Below are 22,327 nucleotides of genomic sequence, written 5' to 3'. Positions count from 1 at the left end.
TTATGGAAATATTCATATTTAAAGTGTGGATTAAATACCTTGTTGTGCTCATGTATTGAACGATTCTTATTTATTATGAAGCGAGTTGTTTTTTCTTTAATTATTCTTGTTCTTAAATGTTTCCTAAGGGATTAGCTAACCCTAGGACTCGCCCATTTACTTAGGATTAATTTTGCGAAAAATAATTCGGGGTTGGGAAATATTAATTAACAAGAACTTGAGGCGTTAACTCTCACTTTATAGATTATACCTAGGGATAGGAATGAACTACTTGTAGCTATATTCGGGTGTGCTTAATCTCTTAATTGTTTTAGGGATAATTCAATTAGGAAGTGTTGTTAGTCTTCGAGAGAAGCTAATATAGAATTTATTATCCGAGGCTAATAAATAATAAACTCGTTCATATTTATAAAATTGTGAAATATATTGGATCGTTACTTGAGTGCAAATCCCGATGCACCCATGCTTGTAGCCATTGATCATTTTACTTGATTTCTAGGTTAGTTTACATTTTCGCATTTAGCTATAATATTTTTCCAACAATCATTTTAAGTGTTTGGCATTGCATAATAAGTGATAGTTCTCTTACATTCCTAATCGCCTATATATTGTTCTCTGTGGGATTCGACCCCGACTCATAGTTGGGTAAATTTTATTGCATGCGACCGTGTCCATTTACTTTTTAGTAGTGGATTTGGATGTCATCATACACATCTCAAGTATTAATTCCTTGGCCTTTCTTCTACTTTACCGGTTATCCTTTCTTCTTGTTTGACTAACATGCAGGTAGAGTCCACATTGGAGGTGCTACAAAGGAGGAAAAGAGCAATCGGATGGACCTTGGAGGATATCCGTGGCATAAGCCCCGCCTTTTGCATGCACAAGATTATATTGGAGGAGGGTGCCAAACCCTCCGTTGAACATCAAATGAGGCTAAATGAAGTAATGCAAGAGGTGGTAAAGAAGGAGATCATAAAGTGGTTGGATGCCAACGTTGTTTACCCCATTTCCGATAGCTCATGGACTTCTCCGGTGCAATGTGTCCCAAAGAAAGGGGGCATGACTATGATAACTAATGACAAGAATGAATTAATCCCCACAAGAACTGTCACCGGGTGGAGAGTGTGCCTGGACTATAGGAAGCTCAACAAAGTCACTCGGAAATATCATTTTCCTCTTCCATTTCTTGATCAAATGTGGATAGGTTGGCCGGACGTGCTTTTTATTGCTTCTTGGATGGATGATTGCTTGAACAACTTGGACAAGGTATTGACAAGATGTGAGGAAACTTATTGGTTTTGAATTGGGAGAAATATCACTTCATGGTCGAGGAAGGCATTGTCCTCGGTCACAAGATTTCAAAGTATGGTATTGAGGTTGATAAAGCCAAAATTGATGTGATCTCCAAACTTCCTCCCCCTACATCCGTGAAGGGAGTGAGGAGCTTCTTGGGTCATGTGGGGTTCTATCGTCTATTCATCAAAGATTTTTCCAAGTTGGTGAACCCTTTGTGTAAACTTTTGGAGAAGGATGCCAAGTTCCGTTTCAATGAAGATTGCATGAAGGCATTCGAGTTTCTTAAGTTCAAGTTGATTACTACTCCTATTATTACCGCACCGGATTGGAACTTGCCTTTTGAGCTCATGTGTGACGCAAGTGATGTGGCAGTTGGAGCGGTGTTGGAGCAACGTATCAACAAAATCTTCCATCCGGTCTATTATGCAAGCAAGACCATGAATGATGTCCAAGTCAACTACACAGTGACCGAAAAATAGCTCCTTGATATTGTCTTTGCTATGGAGAAGTTCCGCCCGTACTTGATGGGTACAAAGGTGATTGTTTCACACCGACCACGCGGCACTTCGATATTTGATGAGCAAGAAAGATTCCTAGGCAAGATTGATGCAATGGGTGCTTCTATTGCAAGAGTTTGATCTAGAGATTCAAGACCGCAAGGGTAGCGAGAATCAAGCGGCAGACCACTTGTCCCGATTAGAGGAGGAGGGGAGGCCACATGATGGCCTTGAGATAAATTATTCATTTCCCGGAGAGCAACTCCTAGCCATTTCTATGACTGGGATGCCATGGTTCGCCGACTTTGCAAACTATCTTGTGAGTGGCATTGTACCAAATGAGTTCTCTTGAAACCAAAGGAAGAAGCTCAAACGGGATTAATTGCCTTGACTATTATTGGGATGAGCCGTATCTTTTCTGAATATGTACCGATGGTGTGATCCGACGATGTGTACCGGAGGAAGAACAAATGTGTATTCTTGAGGCTTGCCACTCTTTACCGTATGGTGGTCACCATGGTGGAGCAAGAACGACAACAAAAGTTTTGAGTTGTGGATTCTATTGGCCTACTCTCTACAAGGATGCTAGTGAGCTTGTCAAGCAGTGTGATGAATGCCAAAGGGCCGGTGGGATCTCAAAGAAGAATGAAATGCCTCTCACCACCATTTTGGAGATAGATATCTTCGATTGTGGGATATTAATTTTATGGGTCCATTTGTTAGCTCTTGTGGGAAAACCTACATTCTAGTTGCGGTGGATTATGTATCTAAATGGGTTGAGGCCATTGCTTTGCCCAACAATGAAGCAAGGAGTGTGGTGGCATTCTTGAAAAAGAACATCTTCACGAGGTTTGGTACCCCAAGAACCATTATTAGTGATGGGAGTTCACATTTTTGCAACAAGACTTTTGATACCTTACTCACAAAGTATGGTGTCACTCACAAAGTATCAACCCCCTACCATCCTCAAGCAAGCGGACAAGTTGAAGTCTCCAACTGGGAGATAAAGAGTATTTTATCAAAGACTGTTAATGCCAACTGGACGGATTGGTCAAGAAAACTTGATGATGCTCTTTGGGCTTATAGAACGGCCTACAAAATACCGATCGGGATGTCTTCATACCAGTTAGTGTTCGGGAAGGCATGCCATCTTCCGGTAAAACTAGAGCATAAGGCCATGTGGGCTTTGAAAAAGTTGAACCTTGAATGGGATGTCGCGGAAAATCTAAGGATGTCACAATTGAATGAGCTTGATGAATTCCGGTATCATGCCTACACAAGCTCGTTCTTTATAAGGAGAAGATGCTGTACCTCCATGATAAGTATATCCACAACAAGGAATTTAAAGAGGGTGATCTTGTGCTATTGTTCAATTCCCGGTTACGGATGTTTTCGGGCAAGTTGAAGTCAAAATGGAGCGGCCCCTTTGAAGTGGTGAATGTAACCCCCCTTGGTGCTCTAGATTTGAAAAATAAGAATGATGAGGTGTTTAGAGTCAATGGGCACCGGGTTAAACATTATCTTGGCAAGGTTGATGATGGCCACATTGTGGCGGTTCTTCATTTCAAATGATTGGTAATCTGCGTCGTGCCACGACGTTAAATCAGGCGCTTCTTGGGAGGCAACCTATGTACCTTTTTCTTTTTACTTTTTTCTTTTTTTTCTTCTTTGTTAGGTAGCTTTGTTTTGTGCTAACTAGTTTTGAAATGTATGCAGGAATGGGTGTGCATTGCAGGGACTTTGCAAGAAAAATTGGCTAAGTGTCACAAAAGTGCGGACCGCACCAAAATTATGCGGACCGCACAACCACTCTGCGGCCGCACAATTCTGTGTGCGGTCGCACAACTGAAAGATCAAAAATGCATGGTCTCTGAAGTTTGGCCTGTCAAATTTCCTTAACAATTTGCGGCCGCACAAAATTATGCAGTCCGCACAAATTTTGCGGCCGCACTCATTTTGGTGCGGACCGTAGAAATTCTTCCACGGTAAAGGTAAGGAGTGCGGACCGCACTCAAAATTGTGCGGCTACACTCAAGTAAGTTCTGGGCCCGATGGGTCAACTTATAAAAAGGGCTTTTCATAATTTTTCACACTTTACACTCTCTGAAATCTCAAGCCCTAAGCAAGCACAGTGCATCTCTCATTTCATCAAGTTAGATTCTCACCTATATCATTCACTACTGGTATGTTCAATCCATGTTAAATTTTTGTTCTTTCATCTTAATTTGTGTTCTTGTTTTCTTTGATTAGTTTAGTTATTTTTAGGCCTATAAATGTCAAATGTACTTCAAAATCATGTGGGTGGCTTAGTATGTGTTAATTAGGGACTAGGTAGACCACTAAGCTTGTCAATTTGTGCAAACCATGTTTAAATTGTGAAAACTTGCATGAACCATAGTTTACTGCCCGTGAAATTCAAAATGTGCGGCCGCACACATTTTTGTGCGGTCCATAGTCCTTTAACTTAGGGATTCTGTATGCTTGAATTGTGCGGACCGCACTCAAAAATATGCGCCCCGCAGGGAAATTGTGCGGTCCACACTAATGAATGATCATAGAACCCAGTATTCTGAACCTGGGGTTGTGCGGCCGCACTCAAAATTGTGCCGTCCGCACTTTTGGTTGTGCGGCCGCACTCACTTTTGTGCGGTCCGCACTACCTCATCTGTTTTTCCACAACTGGCCTGCAACTGTCATGCATATATCGGTGTCATATGAACCTGAACTCTAACTGATTCATATTGTTATAAATTGCAGGTAAAGGAGATACATCAAAAGATAGGGCAAAACCCTCCCAAGGCAAAGGCAAGAGTAACCTACCACTTGCCATTCAGAGGACCATAGGCAAGAAACCAACCGCTAACAGAGTTCTTGAACCCTCCGAGACCGGTGAGTATCTCCCATCTGGGGAAGCTTCTAAGGGTAACTCCATGCAAGCACAGTCGGAAGCCCAATCACAACAAGTCCCAGGTAGATCCACTTAGTAGATGAGTCATCTTTCGCTGCTAGTTCTTCTGAAGGTTCGGAGGAGGGTAGCCCAGATTCTGAGCCCTTTTTCTCACATGCCCTGGCTGCACTAATCAATATTGATGATGATGATGATGGTAGAGGGGGTGATGCTATAGTGGGGGGTTTAGAGAGGTCGAAGAAAAGGGAGATGTGGGGAGACAGATTTGTCTGCCTGACGGCCTTCAACAGATTTAGAGAGTGGTGGCCCCAGAGATAGCTCACTCTTAAGTGATAATTCTTGATGAAGGATTTGGACAAGCACAACCCAATGTCCTCAGACAGTTCCAGGAGAGAAAATGATGGAAATGGTTCACCCAAAGCATCCTCGATGCAAATAAGCACTTGGTTAAAGAATTTTATGCCAATGTGGCTCACATTAAGAAGGGTACCAAGGTGAAAAAAGTGAGAAATCTGAAAATCTGATTCGAATGCTGTGCTTTGAACTCTTATATGGGATTTGAAGAAGTGGAGGCAGTCCAATACTTGGAGAAGCTGGCTATGGGTGATGCAGCTCGCCCGTGGCTAGCCTAGATTTTGTCTAATCGAGGATCAACACATCTGTGGCTTACAGCAGGGGTTCTCATAGTTCGGGCCACCTTAAATTTTGAAGCAAAAGGGTGGCAAACATTTGTGTGCAGCCGCATTGATCCGTGCCTAAAAGAGAACAACCTCTCACTTCCCCGTGCAGTCCTGGTGGCTTTGATTATGGCTGGGTATTCAATTAATGTTGGTGCCATCATGTCCACCAACATCACATTAGCTGACCAGAAAGATGAGAGATCATACCCGTACCCGAACTTCCTCACAAAATACTTCAAAAATCAAAAGGTGGAGCTGAGGCAATATGATACAGAAGTAAAGGCCAAGAAGCCTTTCTCATGGTACCACCTGCAGGGTGCTGACAACCCATAGTTCAAGGGTAAGGCAACTACCTCAGATGGCCAGTCTGAGGGGCTAGCAGTAGTAGTTACTGATTCAGCTGCTGAGCCTTCCACAGCAGCCGATCCTTCTATCGGGACAACAGTCATGCCACCACTATCGTCTTCTAGACCCCCAGCTTCATTATCAGTGCCAGCTTCATCCACTTATCTACAGACTGCACTGCGAGTCTCCCAGACATTGGCAAGTCTCAACAACTGGATACAGGCAGCTGCTTCAAAGCTGTCTGACATATCCAGTATTGTTGCGGCACAGTCAGCAGGCCCACAGGTACCTCCGTCAGTGGAGGAAACATTTAAAAAGATTCTGGACAACCAAAAGACCATTATGGAGACTCTAGTGGGGCATGGGGAGGTTATTGAGGAGTTAGGAAAGCAAATAAAGAAGATGCGGAAGTCTCAGGCATCGAAGAGGTCAGTGGACAAGTTGAGAAAAGTGGTTGCAAAAATTGCATCTGCCGGAGATCTACCACTGGACTTACTTATGGAGGGAGCACCTTCAGACCTAGTAGCACAGGAAGCACTAGCAGTACTAGAGGCATCACATATAGCAGCCAGCCAGTTTGAGGAGCCGGTTGCGACTGCCCACACCACTGAGGAGATGATCCAGATGCTCAGCAACCCTGTTGTCCCTCAGCCAGGTGATGATGAGATGCAGCTAGAGGAGACAGATAGTGCTGCGGATCCCATGCAGACTGAGACCACATAGGGAGTTATCTTAACTCTCTACTCTTCCCTGTTCTTATTTTTGTTAAGCATTGGGGACAATGCTAATTTTTATTCGGGGGGTGGTCTATTTTGATTAATTGACATTGACATATGGCCTGTAATATCTCTTATACTATTTTTTTTCCTTTATCATTATTTTCTCTTTGGTATATATATATTCTCCCCCTTCGTTTGATGTATATATTCTGTCTCCCTTATGTATATATTCATTCTACTTCGGTTTGTATATTCATTTATCTTGCTTTTCGTAGTTTATTTCGTAGCTTCTTTACGTTGTCTTTCTTAGTAGTATAACTTCTTATTTACATTAGTAGTTTCTTTTTGATTTGTTATCTTCTTTTTACGTTTGAGTTCTCAATAAGCTTTTGGTTTTCTTAATGCCACGGTTCTTTCTAAAGGTGGATTTTGTGTGAACAGGGTGGCTCTTCCCAACGATGGATGGCATGACAACCTTCTTAAGGGATTGAGTCCGTTTTCTTTTATGTTTAGGAAAATATAGTAGTAATGAATAAAAGGGTCTCAAGCATGCTTCACTTGGTACTAACACATTTACCTCCGACCTTATGGTAAAAAACAAAGTTGTTGGCATAAAATAGCTCTAGTTGTGACCTTCTGACTCTTGTGTTGACTTAAACAGTCATCGAATGGTTCAGTCGAGCCATTTGTGATTCTCGATCTTAACTAGGGTTGTTGTAGGCCCTCGATTCCATTCTCTTTAGCAATCCAGCAATGTGAAAGGGGAGGTATTAAATTGCAAGTCCAAGTTCCCATGCTAATAGTCTAGAACTTGCCCCGAATATTTTTCTAGGCGAAATTCTAAGTGTAGCTTTGCTTGAGAAATGATTGTAGGCTCTCCTTGATCCGATTTGAAGTTTGAAATCTTCCATAGCCTACCAATGTGATATCCCTAGTCAACCTATTTGAGCCTAAGCCTTTTTTTTCTCAATAACTATGTTACAAGCCTTTATCCATTTTGTAATGACCCTCTCTTGGCACCCAATCTTTCCTTAGTATTCTTGAGAAACAATTGGCAAAAACACAAGTTTGGGAGAGAGACGAGGTGTTTGAAAGTGATAAAAGGTACAAAGAAGAGAAATAAAGGAAGAAAAGGGAAGGCAAAGAAAAGAAAGAAAGAACAAAAAGAAAAATGCCAAAAAGAAAGTGAATAAGGTAGAAAATTGAAGGGACTCAAGGAAAACAATGATGAAAGGCATGGAGTAAATAGAAAAGGAGAAAAATAAATGTCATGACCAAGAAAGAGTGACGTTACGTCTCTCTAGTTCCCCCGAGGAAAAAGGAATTGACTCAAAGAGTCGACAAAGTATGAAGAAAATGGAGTGCTTAAGGAAAGATGAAACCATTCTATTCCAACAAGTCCCACCTTATTCCAAAAGCCTTCATTACATCCCGCAAAATCCCTACATGATTTCAAGTTGAGTGAGCTTACATTAGTGGTGATTTGCATAAGGGGCAAGCTTATGGTACTTAGAGCCGGACTTGTAACATTCTTTTGCGAGAGATGAGCAAACTTTTCACAATCCTTGCATCGAGTGTTACATTCTAAAGTGAGATATGCTAATGGAGAGTAGAGGAGGAGGAGTTTGGGATCCACAATGACCTACATAAAAGAGCGAGTTTCCTTGATGAATGAAGTCAACTCTTGATGCTCTAGTGTCACATTAGAATTATTGTACTCAAAAAGTCAAATCATTGTATTGTTGATAATTCATACATGTTGTGGGTAATTGTTGGTCCCAATTGATGTGTGATTGATTCACCTTAGGCCAGCTGAAATATCCCTTTTTCTAGTGGAGGTGAGAATTACCTTAATTGCTTGAGGACAAGCAAAAGCTTAAGTTTGGGGGAGTTGATAAGTAGGGATTTTGACCGCTTATTTGCTCTCTTTTACTTGCATTTTAGCTCAAAAATGCTTAAAGGTATTCTTGAGAACTAATGAAATGAGCTTTCTTGCAGGAATATTGGAAAACAAGCCAAAGAAGTAAAAATTAACTCAAAAAGGATTCAAAATTGGACAAGGACCAAAACAAGGCAAAAATGCTTACAGTGCGGACCACACAATACTGTGTGCGGCTGCAAACAATGAAGAATCCATGTCAGATTAGCTTTAGAGTATGCAGACCACATAATTTTGGTGCGTCCGCAGAAGAGAGATTCAGAGAGTTGGAATTTTGGGCAAGCTGAAGAAATGCGGACCGCACCATTATTGTGCGGCCACAGGATGCCAAGTGCTGTCGCACTCACTATTATGCGGCCCGCAAACGACCAGAATCAGAGAGCCTTGATTGAAGCTGTGCGAACCGCACTATTATTGTGCGGACGCAGGATTCAAAGGTGCGGCCGCATTTATAATTATGCGGTCCGCAGACGAAAGTCCAAGTCCCAGCCCAAGTCAAGTGTGAGGCCGTACTCAGAAATGTGCGGTCCGCACAATTAGAAGAAGTGCGGCCGCATCCCACTTTTATGCAACCACAGAAGGCCCAGTTGACCAGTCAAGCTCAGAGTGCAGACCACACACAGAATTGTGCGGTCGCACAACCTCCGCAGGGGCATTTTTGTCAGATATTTTCAGCTTAGTATAAATAGAACTTTTTGTCATTTTTAGGGCAAGTTTTGTTTTGGGAGAGCACCTGAGCTGTTCTTCTTTACTGTTTTGAGTAATATTGTACTAGATTAGGTTCTAAACATTAGATATTCTTTCCCTAATCAATTATTATGCATTCTATCTTAATTTCTTCCTGTATTTCTTCAGTTTTCATGAGTAGATAAATTTCTAGCTAGGATTGTGGCCCAACCCTAGTGTGGATACTTAATGGGTATTTGATTTAGGACTTGATTGTAATTGGGTTAGTGATATGTAGCCTAGTTCTTGCTTGAATTCAAGAATTAGTGGTTGCAAATATTGATTCATGCCTAATTGACTTAGTCTCTACTTGAGAAAGAGAGACTAAGTCTAGCAAAACTTGGCTAACAAGAAATTGAGGTGAACTCAAGAAATTGATAGCCCCAATTAAAGGGTTGAATCTAGAGATAGTAAGACCCGACTTGAGTATTTATCACTTGTTTTGTGCAATTCCCATTTGGACTTGAGAAAGCCAAATTGGGCAAAATCACTCAAACTATCGAGAGGTATAGAGTGGGTAGTTGCGCGTGATTGCTATATTACAATCCCGACCAATTTACAACCCATTAGGTAACCACCTAGGTTGAAGTCACGACCCTAGATCTTTTATCATTTGAAAAACAACCAAAATCAAAAATATTGTCTCCTAGTTTTATAATTGCAATCAATAGTTTAAAGTAGGAGTAGAAACAACAAAAAAGAATGTTGAAGTGTAATCTAAGGCATATTGTACAATTACACTAAATATATACCTAATCCCAATTCAAACTCCCTGAGGATTCGATCCCGACTTGCGTTGGATTTTATTATTGCTTCGACCGCCTCACTACCTATATTTGTGGTGTGAGTTTGGGCGACATCAGACTCCGAAGGCACATTTTACAGGGTTCAACTTCAAATTGTATTTTCAAAGCCGATCGAATTTTTTTTCATGTCTGCTGTGTGATTCGAACTCCTTTTAGATTTGATAATAACATCATCCACGTACACTTCTGTTTCCATGTGTATCATGTCGTGGAAGATAGTTGTCATGGCTCTTATGTAGGTGGCCCCAGCATTCTTCAATCCAAATGGCATCATTTTGTAACAATATACCCCCCATGGTGTGATAAAGGCAGTCTTTTCAGTATCATTTTCGTTGATCCAGATCTAATGATATCCTTTAAAGCAATCCACAAAGGATTGGAGTTCATGCTTGGCGCAATTTTCGATTAGTATGTGTATGTTAGGCAATGGGAAATCATCCTTAGCACTTGCTCTGTTCAGATCTCGGTAATCGACACATACTCTAACTTTTTCATCTTTCTTTGGAACCGACACAATGATGGCTAACCAGGTCGGGTATTCGACCACTTGGAGAACCTTGGCTTTAATTTGTTTGGTGACCTCCTCTTTTATCTTTAAACTCATATCTGGCTTGAATTTCCTGAGCTTTTGTTTTACCGGTGGACACATAGGATTGGTGGGTAGCTTGTGAGCTACTATGGATGTGCTTAACCCCGTCATATCGTCGTAGGATTATGCGAAAATGTCCTCATATTCCTTTAGGACCCTGGCATACTCTTCTTTCTTTGACGGTGATAGATGAAAGCTTATACGAGTTTCCTTAACTGTTTTAGATTCCGCTAAGTTAATGGCCTCAATTTCTTCCAAATTAGACTTTGGTTTGTTTTCAAAATTTTCTACTTCTTTGACAATTTCCCATGTATTACATCATTTTCCAGATCTTTCAAATCGCTGTCCTTATGTTGCGTTGTCTCATTACATGTCACAGTTGTAGGTTCATCAGGATATGTAATAATTATACTGAAAATAATGTAGAAAGATAATAATAAATATAAAAAGCAGTAATGCATTAATAAAACTTTAAAATTTCAACAAGTACGACTCGATGGCTCGAGTAATTATTTCAAAACAAAATACTGAAAATGTCTTAATTGCTCAAAACAATTTGAAATCAAGTCATGCTAATTTGCCAGGCTACCCAGGAACTCGGCGAGCCCGAGATGGTGCAGCGGTCCACTTCTTGAGAACAACTCCTTCTTCTATTGTCTGAATGGTAAGGTCTTCCTCCCCCCTCCTCAACAATTGCACTGCAGTCCATGTCTTCTTCATCCAAAAACAACTTACTCATACCGTCCAAAATCTCATCTTCCTCGGATCCCCACATCATGTCAGCCTGAAAGAATATCTGGTGCAGAGGTGGTATGGGCTGTTCCAGCGGATGATAATGGGCGCGCCATGGCGATATATGTTTTTGTACGGTATATTCATACTCGAGTCCAAAGGTCGTGCCATGATACTGTGGTTGTATGAGTTTAGTGATCCCCTGAAGCTTTTTACCAAGACCCTTGCCTGATTCATATCCCGTCCATAGCAATATGCTTTCTATCTTCTTGCTCCACCATCGATCCTTTTCAATTGCATTTACCCACTCAATGCGATGATATGTTTCTCCACCCAACTTCCTCATATTTTTGATGATTGGAACGGTCTGGTTGGTGTAGATAGGGTTACTTCCGTCTCCATGAATGATCACCTCCTGATGATTCCATTCGAACTTCACAACTTGGTGCAGAGTAGAAGATATATCTAGCACTTGGAACTCAACGTCAAACTAAGTCGGACCCATCTGTAGATCAAGGTTGATTTCCCCGATAGTGGCTCTCTAAGAGCCGTCAAATGCCTTCACATTCATGCTTCCCATTCATATCTAGTGCATGCCCTTACCTAATCTTTTTAGAGTGATCAATGGACATATGTTCAGACTCGAACCTCCATCTATCAGGACCCTGGCATTGAACTTGTCCTCGAATTGCACTGTGATGTGCAATGCCTTGTTGTGACTCAATCCTTCTGGCAGTAATTCATCGTTGTGGAAAGTGATTTTATGACTCTCCAGTACTTGTCCGACCATGTTAGCCATCTCTCAACTAGTGATGCTGGCGGGTACATAAGCTTCACTCAACACTTTCATCAAGGCATCCTTGTGTGCGTCTGAATTTTGCAACAATGATAAAATAGATATCTGAGAAGGAGTCTTATTCAAGTGGTCAACAACAGAGTATTCCCTTGCTGTATCTTCCTTCAAAGGCCGTCAGTGTCAGTCTCAACAATAGGCTATTTAGGTACAGCTTCTTTGCTTGTTCCTCCCAAGTTCTCAGGTGTGTAAACTCTGCCAGTTCTAGTCATACCTTGCGCAACATTTTCTTCTTCCATTTTGGCTATTCCCTTTCTTCTTGCTTCCGCAACATAATCCTACATGACGACATCAAACTTGTACGATAGTGTGGGAGCTACCATTACAGTGAAGGGTGTAGCTACTTCAACTTCAAATGGCGCCTGGGTTTGTACCACAACTGGCGTGAGGGTGACCAGAGATGTTTTAGGAGTGTCCCCCTCTCGAATGAGTCCGATGGACCCTTCCTGATCCCATTCCTCATCAGTTTCTATCACGTTCACTCCTTTACCTCTATGATCTGGGAGAGGGTTATTGCAGACATTCGATGCAGCTCCCTTTGCTTGTATAACCTTAGTGTCGATCAGTGTCTGAATCTTGTCTTTCAACGTGATACATTCCTTAATGGTATGACCCTTCATGCCTGAATGATAAGCACATGTTTTGTTGGGGTTTGGGAAGGATTTTCCACAACAACAACAGGAATAAGGGTGATGTAACCAGCAGCCTTCAGTCTCTCATATAGTTGGGCTATAGGTTCAGCAATTGGGGTGTATTGTCTAGGAGTTTTGGGGTCGAAATTTGGATGTGGATTTGGGTAGTTTTGGCAGGTGGGTGGAGGTGAATGGTAATATGCAGGTTGAGTGTTGTAGGTATGGTAGGTGGTGGTAGGGTATTGGTATTTTGGGAATGAGGGTTGATATGTAGGTGGAGGTGTTTGGTATGTGAGGGGAGACTTAGGGCCCTGGGCTACCATCACAGCACCCACTTCTTTCTTCTTTGAAATACCTCCTGATTGCAAGGCTTTATTTGCGACTTCCAGTGCCTCGAAATTAGTCACTATCCCACTCTTGATTCCTTATTCTATTCTCTCTCCCAACTTGATGATGTTTGAGAACTTGTGATTCTCGATGACCATCAATCTTTCATAATACTGCGGATCTTGAGCTCTAACAAAGAACTTGTTCATTTGTTCTTCTTCGACTGTTGGCCTTACCTTTGCGGCCTCTAATCTCCAACAAGTAGCATACTCACGGAAGGCTTCTGTCGGCTTCTTTTTGAGGTTTTGAATATAGAAAATATCTGGCGCATTTTCTGTTGAACCTGAATCTGTCCATGAAGTTTGATGCCATACTTACCCAATTTGCCCACTTCTTTGGGTTTTGACTGATATACCAAGACAAGGCATCTCCTGTAAGACTTCGTATGAACAACTTCATGCAGATTTGTTCATTCTTACCTACTCCTACAAGCTCGTCACAGTATGTTCTTAAATACACCTTTGGATCACCAATGCCATCGAACATTTCGAACTTTGGAGGTTTGTAACCCTCGACAGTTCCACATCTGGCTGAATACACAGATCTTCGTAATTTAGACCTTCAATGCCTTTCCCTCCTTCAACACCCTGGAATCTCCCTGTGAGTTTCTTGAGTTCCTCCGCCATGTTTCAAATGAGCAGGTCCTTCTCAGTCGGTTCGGGTATATATAGGGTTTGCTGTGGGGTATGGGGTAAGGTTTCTACATATATCAGATTACTTTGATGAGTTCCTGGAACTTGGATATATGGGTGGTCGTTGGTTGAGTTTTATGGATAAGGAGTAGGTTGCGGTGCATTTTGGGGAGTGTGATAAGTAGTGGTTTACGGGTATTGAGTTTGATAATAGTGATGTTGTTGAGGGGTTTGCACTGGTGGTGGGTTAAGGTTCTGGGGAGATGCGGGATTATGATACTGGTCTGGTGAGGGAGGATTTAGAGCTATGAGTGGTGGATTCTGGTTTTATGTGTTTTGTGGCGGTGTTTAGTTCTGGGTAGTCGGGTTTTTCTAGTTGATGTCAGGAACATTGAGAGTAAGGGAAAGGTTTGCTAGATTTCAGACATGCTTAAGCTCGCTCTGTAGTTCCAGGATTTTTTGCTCCAAACATAAGACCAACTCATTCTGCCCCGGAGTTCTTCTACTATCTGAAGTTTCAACATCTTCCGCCACAACAACATTATCTTTCTAGATACCACTTAAATCATCCATTTTCCCTTTGCCCTTGCTTTTGCTTTTTGGTTCGCTAGGTGGAGGAGGAGGAGGAGGACCTTTGGATCTAGTGTGGTATGCTGATGATGCTAGTATGCTTGAACCAACCTTTGGGAATGGGAATAATCAAAATGAAAAAAAAATCAAAAGGTAACCAAGTCAGTAAGGTGAAATTAAAAAGCGTTCGCAATATTTAAACATGTTTCACAAAGTTATGCAATAATTCGTGTCCTAATTTAGGGGACCTCATTATGCTTGAGGTAAGCTTAAGCGACACATAGACTTGGAGAAAATTAATGCCAACTTTGCTTTATTTCATTAATGCGAAAATAAGCCCAAATAAACTTTCACTAAATCGACAAGAGTAATGAAGTCACTAATGGCATAAGGCCTTATTACATCAAAATCTAATATAAGCTAGAAAGCAGTAAAGAACATCATCTCCTAATATACTTGGTCCCTGAAGGACCTTCTCCATGTTTGGCTCTCTTGACCCCATCAATCATGTTCCCCAGATCGCGCATGTCCAAAAATAAGTAAGCTTTTGCCAGCTTTCCTCCTTCATCGTCGTCCATGCCTTGACAATCCCAAAATCTCTTCCTTATCTTCCCTTCTAGATCCATCAGTCCTTGCTCCAAGTATTCTAATCTCTCCATTGACTTAGTGGAAATCTCTTTCCATTCCCTTATCGCCTCCATGTTTGCCTTATGTTGCTCCAAATTCTTAGCTTCGGATTCGAACACCCTTTTGCGTAGCCTCTTGTACTGCACATGTGCCTCGGCCACTTCATCTATTATCCTGTCCTTTAGATTGACTCCTGGTTTGACGTCCCCAGCTACATTGTCTTCTAACCATGATAAATAGTAGTACATATGGCCAGCGTGATACCTGTCTGGCTCAATGGTTTCTCGTTCCACGGTGATCTTTTGGTTCCACATGTGTTGTGCTTCAAACTTAAATGGGATGACATCTCTCTTGAAATCTGCCTTGTACTAGACCATGTTGGAAACCCGAGGTATGACTTGTTTTCTTCCCGCTTTCCTCATTACCATTATAGGAGCATAAGGGTAGATGCCTCGAAGCCCGATCAAGACCAAGTGAGTAGTCCCTTTTGATCTGATGATGAACTCACTACCAGGGAACCATTCAAACATCCAATGCACCTGCTCGTCTGTCAGATTGCTGCAGAAACGAACGTAACCTACAACATTTACAGGCTTTGCAAACCTATCTGGAATAAATGTCATTTTGGTGATGGTTGTCTATGTAGTCATTCAGTGGCCTTCGCATAAGCTCTTGACGGTACTCTCCCCTCTGAAAGTGTTCCAGCAGCCAAACTTGTAGCAATATATTACAACCCTCAAAGTGTCTGAATCCCTGCTTGCACCGATCCAGAGCACGGTATATCTCAGCTAAGATCATGGGGATGATAGTGTAAGATTGTCCTTTGATGCCATCCATTAAGGTCCTGGCGACCATGGCTAGTTTAGCTCATGAAAAAGTGCGAGGATGTAATGAAGCAAGTAGGGAAATAGGGCCGGGAAAATCATGATATAGTAATCTTATACATGATGAAGGAAATGGAGAGAGTTCATACATGTCATAGCAAATAAAGGAGAATAAGGGGAGAGATGTGCATGTCATAGAAATTTAAGAAAATAAAGGAGAATAAGGGGAGGGATGTGCATGTCATAGCAATTTAAACAAATATAGGAAAATAAGGGAAATAATCCACATAAGTCAAATTCATTATGGTAAGAGCCTAAGTATATCCCCAGCAGAGTCGTCATGCTATCGTGCCCCGTTTTCTCGCGAAAACGGGTTTTAACGTGTTACAACTCTTTTAAAGGGAGGTATTAAAAAATAAGAGTCGCCACCTAACGATTTTTAAGGTGCGTTAGGGCACCTATTTTCAAATAAATCTGTTTGACTAGTTCGTGTCACGAAAAATCGGATAAGGGCTCAAATTACCTCAAAGAGAAGGTGTTAGGCACTTTTTGAGGTCCACAACTGTGGGTCCCGACCGAATTTTAAACTATATAGATTATGTGATTAGGCTAGGTTATCGAATAAACAAAGGGAAATATAGAAGCCGAAGAGTCTTATCATAACACATGAGAATCGGTACAAATCTTTAATGATTACAAGGATACAACTACATTCGTCTATGTTTGGTGACTAAGTGTAAATAACGGGTCCTAAGTTTCTTAGCCTAAAGGATCACCCCGTGCAACATAAATAATACTTCGCAACTCCCTTAAGGTTGGGGGTTGCTCATATTATTCAGCAGACACAGACTATCATCTCCTGCTATCCATTCACTATACTGAAGTTGTTACTTAAGGCGCTCTAATTCAATTCTAAACCGTACCCTATGCGTGCACTACCCGCCCCATACCTGCGGTCCAGGAGGCGTTGGACCTCTATTTGGGTGGTTCTAGACTTACCTAGGTTGCTCAAAATGATAAAACTAATCGCGCATTCAAAACAAGTAGGACTGCACATAATAGGAAAGAGTGGCTCATGTTAGCTTCTACATGTAACAACAAAGCACACGAATAAGTTCCAGGCTACACAGTAGAAAATTTCAGGATTACGACGTATTTGAGTCGTTAAGTTCTATGGGCATGATTTCTATATGATTCTGATTTCTGGTATCATGCAGGCAGTACTATAATTTTTAGACTAATGCTTAGGCAGACTAAAGGCATTGTAAATCCTATAGGCATAATTTCTAATTGTTTGCGCAATGAAACGATCCCAAAATTATGAATTACCAGTGCTGATTTTATAGACGTGTATCTCAAGAAGGTGACAGTATCCAATAGGCATGATTTCTAATAGTTGATAACTTAGGCAATGAAACAACCTCGAAAGTCTAGTATTAACAATGTTGATCTCATAAACATTTTTTTAAGGGAGTGACAACATCCTATAGGCAGGATTTCTAACCATTGAGAATCAGACTTGATTTTATAAAGATGTACTCTTATAGGCATGTCATCTAGGTGAGGCAGTGTAATGAAAACAAATAGGAGTAGTTGATTAAAAGATTGGTGTCCTATAGTCATGTCATCTAGATGGGAAAAAAGCATATGTCATACATCCTATAGGCATGCTGTCTAAATGCACACTAGTAACATAGAATCGAGTATGGCAAATACTTGAACTAACGTGTTTGGACAGTGTGCAAGTGAGATGTACATGATTCCTATAGCCATGATTTCTATCGATATGCAGAAATAAAGCAAGTTTAAACAAAGTAGCACATAAAGCATGTAAACCCTATAGACATATTTTCTACCCTTTCATGCGAATATTAGAATACCCCAGCCCCCTTTCATTAATCTCCCCATTATTCATTATTATAAATTATTACAGGCCTAAATGACATAGTATAAACCTAAATATGACCGGTTATAGAATGAAAAACAAAAAACCCAATAGAACAAACACAGACCCAATGCAGAACAACCCAGAGATGTCCCTAGGCCTTCAGTGGTCTTAATCTTCGTGCAAAAGCAAACCCATACACCGCTTACCATAGCAACCTGAGTTCCATACTCAAACCCAACACGTATGGAGCCTAACGAATAACCTTACTTACTCAAATCAGCCATACATGTGACAAAATGTTCATAGAATTAACTAAACATTTTAAACACTTACTTCTTAGAGTTGTGGCTAACAACAACTCTATCCAAGACATATAAACATGATCGTGCTAGATTATGAAACACACAGGGGAAGTTTGCGCTCATAGTTCTAGTGACAAAGTTTAAGAGTGACCTACTTGACTACGTAGGATTGTAAACCATTCCAAAGAGTTTCAATAATGAAGTATAATTCAAAGTCAACCTAGTGAACCTTAGATGAAGGTCTAACAGATTCAAGCCAGAGGCAAACAAAGCACAGATGTTCATCATGAAAACCCCAAGAAATAAAGTAATAGAACTAGCTCACGTTCAAGCAATTGCTTAATGGAACATGGGAAAGACCCTAGCATGCTAAATATTAATCATAATATAAGAAACATGTTGATTCTCAGAAGCAAGATATGCTAGAATTTAACCTGATGCTAGTCGGCCATATATGAGAGTAGAGACTAGTTATGAGGTTTCCTAAGGTCTCAAACAGTGTTGAAGAGCACATGATTGCATGATTGCATAAGTCCAAGCATACATTAGAACTTAAATAGCATGAAAACATGCCTTAGCTAACCAGTACAACATCAGGGACTTAACAGGTTGGGCAGGAATGACTTAACAAGGTCTGGCACATATGTATTGATTATTACAAAGATATAAGATATAGCAAGGAACATGTATTAGTTTACAAGTAGTAGGGAAAGCAGGTTTAGGCTAGTAACATGATCAGAAGTTGAATCTAGTGAAACATTAAGTTATACATGAATGACTCAACAAGAATTGGAACATGACTCATCTCATCACAAGAGTACATAACAAAGTAAGAAGCTAAACTCAGAGTAAGCAACAATAATAGCCATTACACATTAGAGCAAACAGACTTAAGAAAAATAGAATCAGGACAACAAATGGGCAAATTCGATTACTAGAAAGCATAAAGCCTCAAAAAGAATTTCAGAGTATACAATAGCGTGTTGATTCATAAAATTTCTGAGACATAGATATGCAGAACAAGAACTCAAATGAAAAGGAATGGAATTGCAAAGGGCATAGGTACTTACCAGTTATAGATTAAGGAACAAGTAAATACGAAGAATAATTTCAGCAATACTCTAATGTCAAATAGCGAAACGAACAGTAGAACCCAGGAAGCTCAGTGCATCAGAGTTCCCAAGGGTTTCAAATGAACCCCGGGCAGTGCTTACACTGAGAAAGGTTCGATAATTGAATTTCGGTGGCCTTGGCTTTCAGTCGGCCAAGAAATTGAGCCTCAGAGTAGTATAAGATGAATAAGAATAAGAGAGTAGTGGTAATTTTTCTCAGAATCAAAGTTCGTCCCCAGGGGAAATTTGGGAGGGGATTTATATAGTGTTGAATCAAGAAAGTAAACAAGGAAAGAAATCAAGTAAGTACGAAAAACAAAGAGTAAAATATCTCATGCAATCGGTAAAATAACCGGAAAGGAAAGAAATCAAACTCCAAACCCTCGTTAGGGTTTAATACTCAAAAATGGGCCAGCTGGTATGAAGAATCAGACCTTTCTTCATGTATATGGACGAAATATTATCCAAATCTCCAAGATTCAGGTTGATTCCAATCCTATATAGAGATGGTATTTTCCAAAATTGGGCAAATACCTAAGTAATACCATAAACGTGTGACCAGTAGCGGAGAGACATAGATATAGTAAGCAAATAATGGTGGAATCTCATTATCAACGGGATTAGGAGAGGGAATTAAGGGAGAGGTGGCTAGGGTTCTTTAGAAGAGAGAAGAGGAGAGTTGAGGGGATTTGGGGCGGCTGTTAGGGGGGAGATGAGGTAGGGTTTTCGGGTTTGGTTAATTAAAAGGGCTTGGGTGAGCGAGGGCCGTTGATATTGAGAGATTAATAACTAGGATTTAAAAGTTGAACGGGGTGGGTCGTTTAAAGCGGGTTCCGACCGGGTTTATTAAAGAGTCGTTTAGTTTTGGGCCAGGGGAATTGGGCTAAGCTTTGGTCCGAAATTAGCCTTGTATTGGGCTGGATCTTAAATAGAATAAATTAAAAAATATAATTTAATAAAATAGCTAAATAAATATAAAAATATTATTTATGAAACTTAATATGTTAAAATAATGGATGAAGGTTATAAAAATATAAAAATTATTTTGACCTTGAATAAAATGACAAAATACAATTAATTGTAAAGTATAGGCTATTTTGCAAAAAATGTGTAAATAGCTCAAAAATGCAAAAAATGCAATTATATAAAATGACGTAAAATGTTATAAAAAATGCATGTAGGTTTAAATAACAAATTTGGATGGTTAAATTATCCCAAAATAATTTAAAGGAATATTTAATAAATATTTAAATAATTAAATGCAAGAAAATAAATTTTAAGTTTTAAAAATTATAGAAAATTCTTATATGAATCCTGTAAATTAGGTAATATTGCAAGAAATAATATTTTGAAAGTATATATGACATTTATAAAAATATGAGGGCAAAATTGAGTATCAACAAATATTATTATTGGGATGAACCATACCTTTTTCGAATTTGTACGGATGGGATTATAAGATGTGTACTGGAAGAAGATCAAGGTAAAATTATTGGGGCTTGTCATTCTTCGCCATATGGTGGTCATCATGGTGGCGCAAGAACGGTGGCCAAAGTGCTTAGTTGCAGTATTTATTGGCCTACTCTTTACAATGATGCAAGTGAGCTAGCGAAAAGATATGATGAATGTCAACAGGCCGGTGGAATCTCAAAGAAGAATGAAATGCTTCTCATAACCATCTTGGAGATTGATATTTTTGATGTGTGGGGTATTGATTTCATGGGCCCTTTTGTGAGTTCTTGTGAAAATACCTACATCTTGGTCGCGGTTCATTATGTGTCCAAATGGGTTGACACTGTTGCTTTACCCAACAATGAGGCGAGACGTGTGGTGTCTTTCTTGAAGAAGAATATTGATGTTACACTCCATGTTTTTGTACGTGAAAGTACGTCATAAATCAATTGATGTAAGCTTGAAAATGAGATCCTCTTTGAAAGTATATAAAGTGATTTAATGATGTTGCGTCCCATTTTCGCAAGCCTTTAAGAGTTATCATTCGGGGATAAATATTTCTAAGGGGACATATTGTTACATCCCGTACTTCATATGTCACTGTCATTATAGGATTATCTAATGTAAGCTGAAAAAGGACAAAATCCTTCTACAAGGATAAGAAAGGTTTACCGAAATTTTAAGTAAGTTAAGATGAATATGAGACTTGTTAATCATGATTTAAATGAGTTTAAAGTCATGATATGACTATATATGATGTTTGGATATGAAATATAAAGTTTGAGAAAAATCGGATTTAAGTTGCGGAAAAACCGACTGAGGAATTGCCTTGTAATGAAGCTTTTTGAGCAATACATTTCGTAAGCTTTATGATGTCTTTTTGGGACATATTATATACCAAATTGAAGGTATTTGAGTCTAATTTCTAACTCATCATCGATACGATATTGGAGTAGAGAGATATTCGCATTTTTGCGAGACTACGCAAGCAGCACCCATGGGACCCACAAAGTCGGGGAAACATTTCAGCTTGTATTTAAGTTAATTCTCCATCGTTTTAACTCATTTTTATGGCCCAAAACAGTTCTTAAATCCTCCTAAATGCTCTCCTATGGTTCCTCCATGATTCTAGGGGTGAGAACCTAAGATGAAAACATGAATCCAACGCTAGAAATCTCGTGGTGCTTGCTAGATCGTAGTTCTTCGTCTTGTGGCTGTTTTGGAGGGTTATTCAAAGGTAAATAACCTCAGATTTCATGTTGTTCTTATTGATTGAGGTAATAATCAGTTCTTCCTTCATATATTAGATTTTCAAGGCGAACTACAAGTATTTACATACCAACTTGAATACCAAAAGTTGATTCAAGAAGAGAATACAACACCTATAGTATTGTGGTGTTATTGAGGATAGTTGTGGGCTGTGCTTAGCTGAAATTTCATGTTGTTTCTACTGTTTAAGGTGAGTATAAAATCCAACTACATTTACTTGAAGTTGTTTGTGTGTTGGTTGCATTATTTGAGCAAAATACTATAAGAGGAGACTTGAAATAGTTTGAGATGTTATGGGTTTTAATGGACTGTTTTGGAAAGGTTGTTCTCATGAACTATAAATGCTTGGAAAATGGGTAAAATAACTTGATTATGATATGGTTTCTGTTGTTATGCATGTCTATATGTTTATCACGTGAATTGGTGAAAGAAGCATACGAAAGATGAGATTGAAAGTGAAGATTAGCTTAAGTCACTTCTATGGTGTTGTATTGCCATTGAGGGCTGTTGTAAGCTAAATATAACTTGGATTTCAACTTGAA

Source organism: Nicotiana tabacum, chromosome 17, assembly GCF_000715075.1.
Source record: "Nicotiana tabacum cultivar K326 chromosome 17, ASM71507v2, whole genome shotgun sequence".
Taxonomy (NCBI): Eukaryota; Viridiplantae; Streptophyta; class Magnoliopsida; order Solanales; family Solanaceae; genus Nicotiana; species Nicotiana tabacum.
This window is presented reverse-complemented; position numbering follows the sequence as displayed.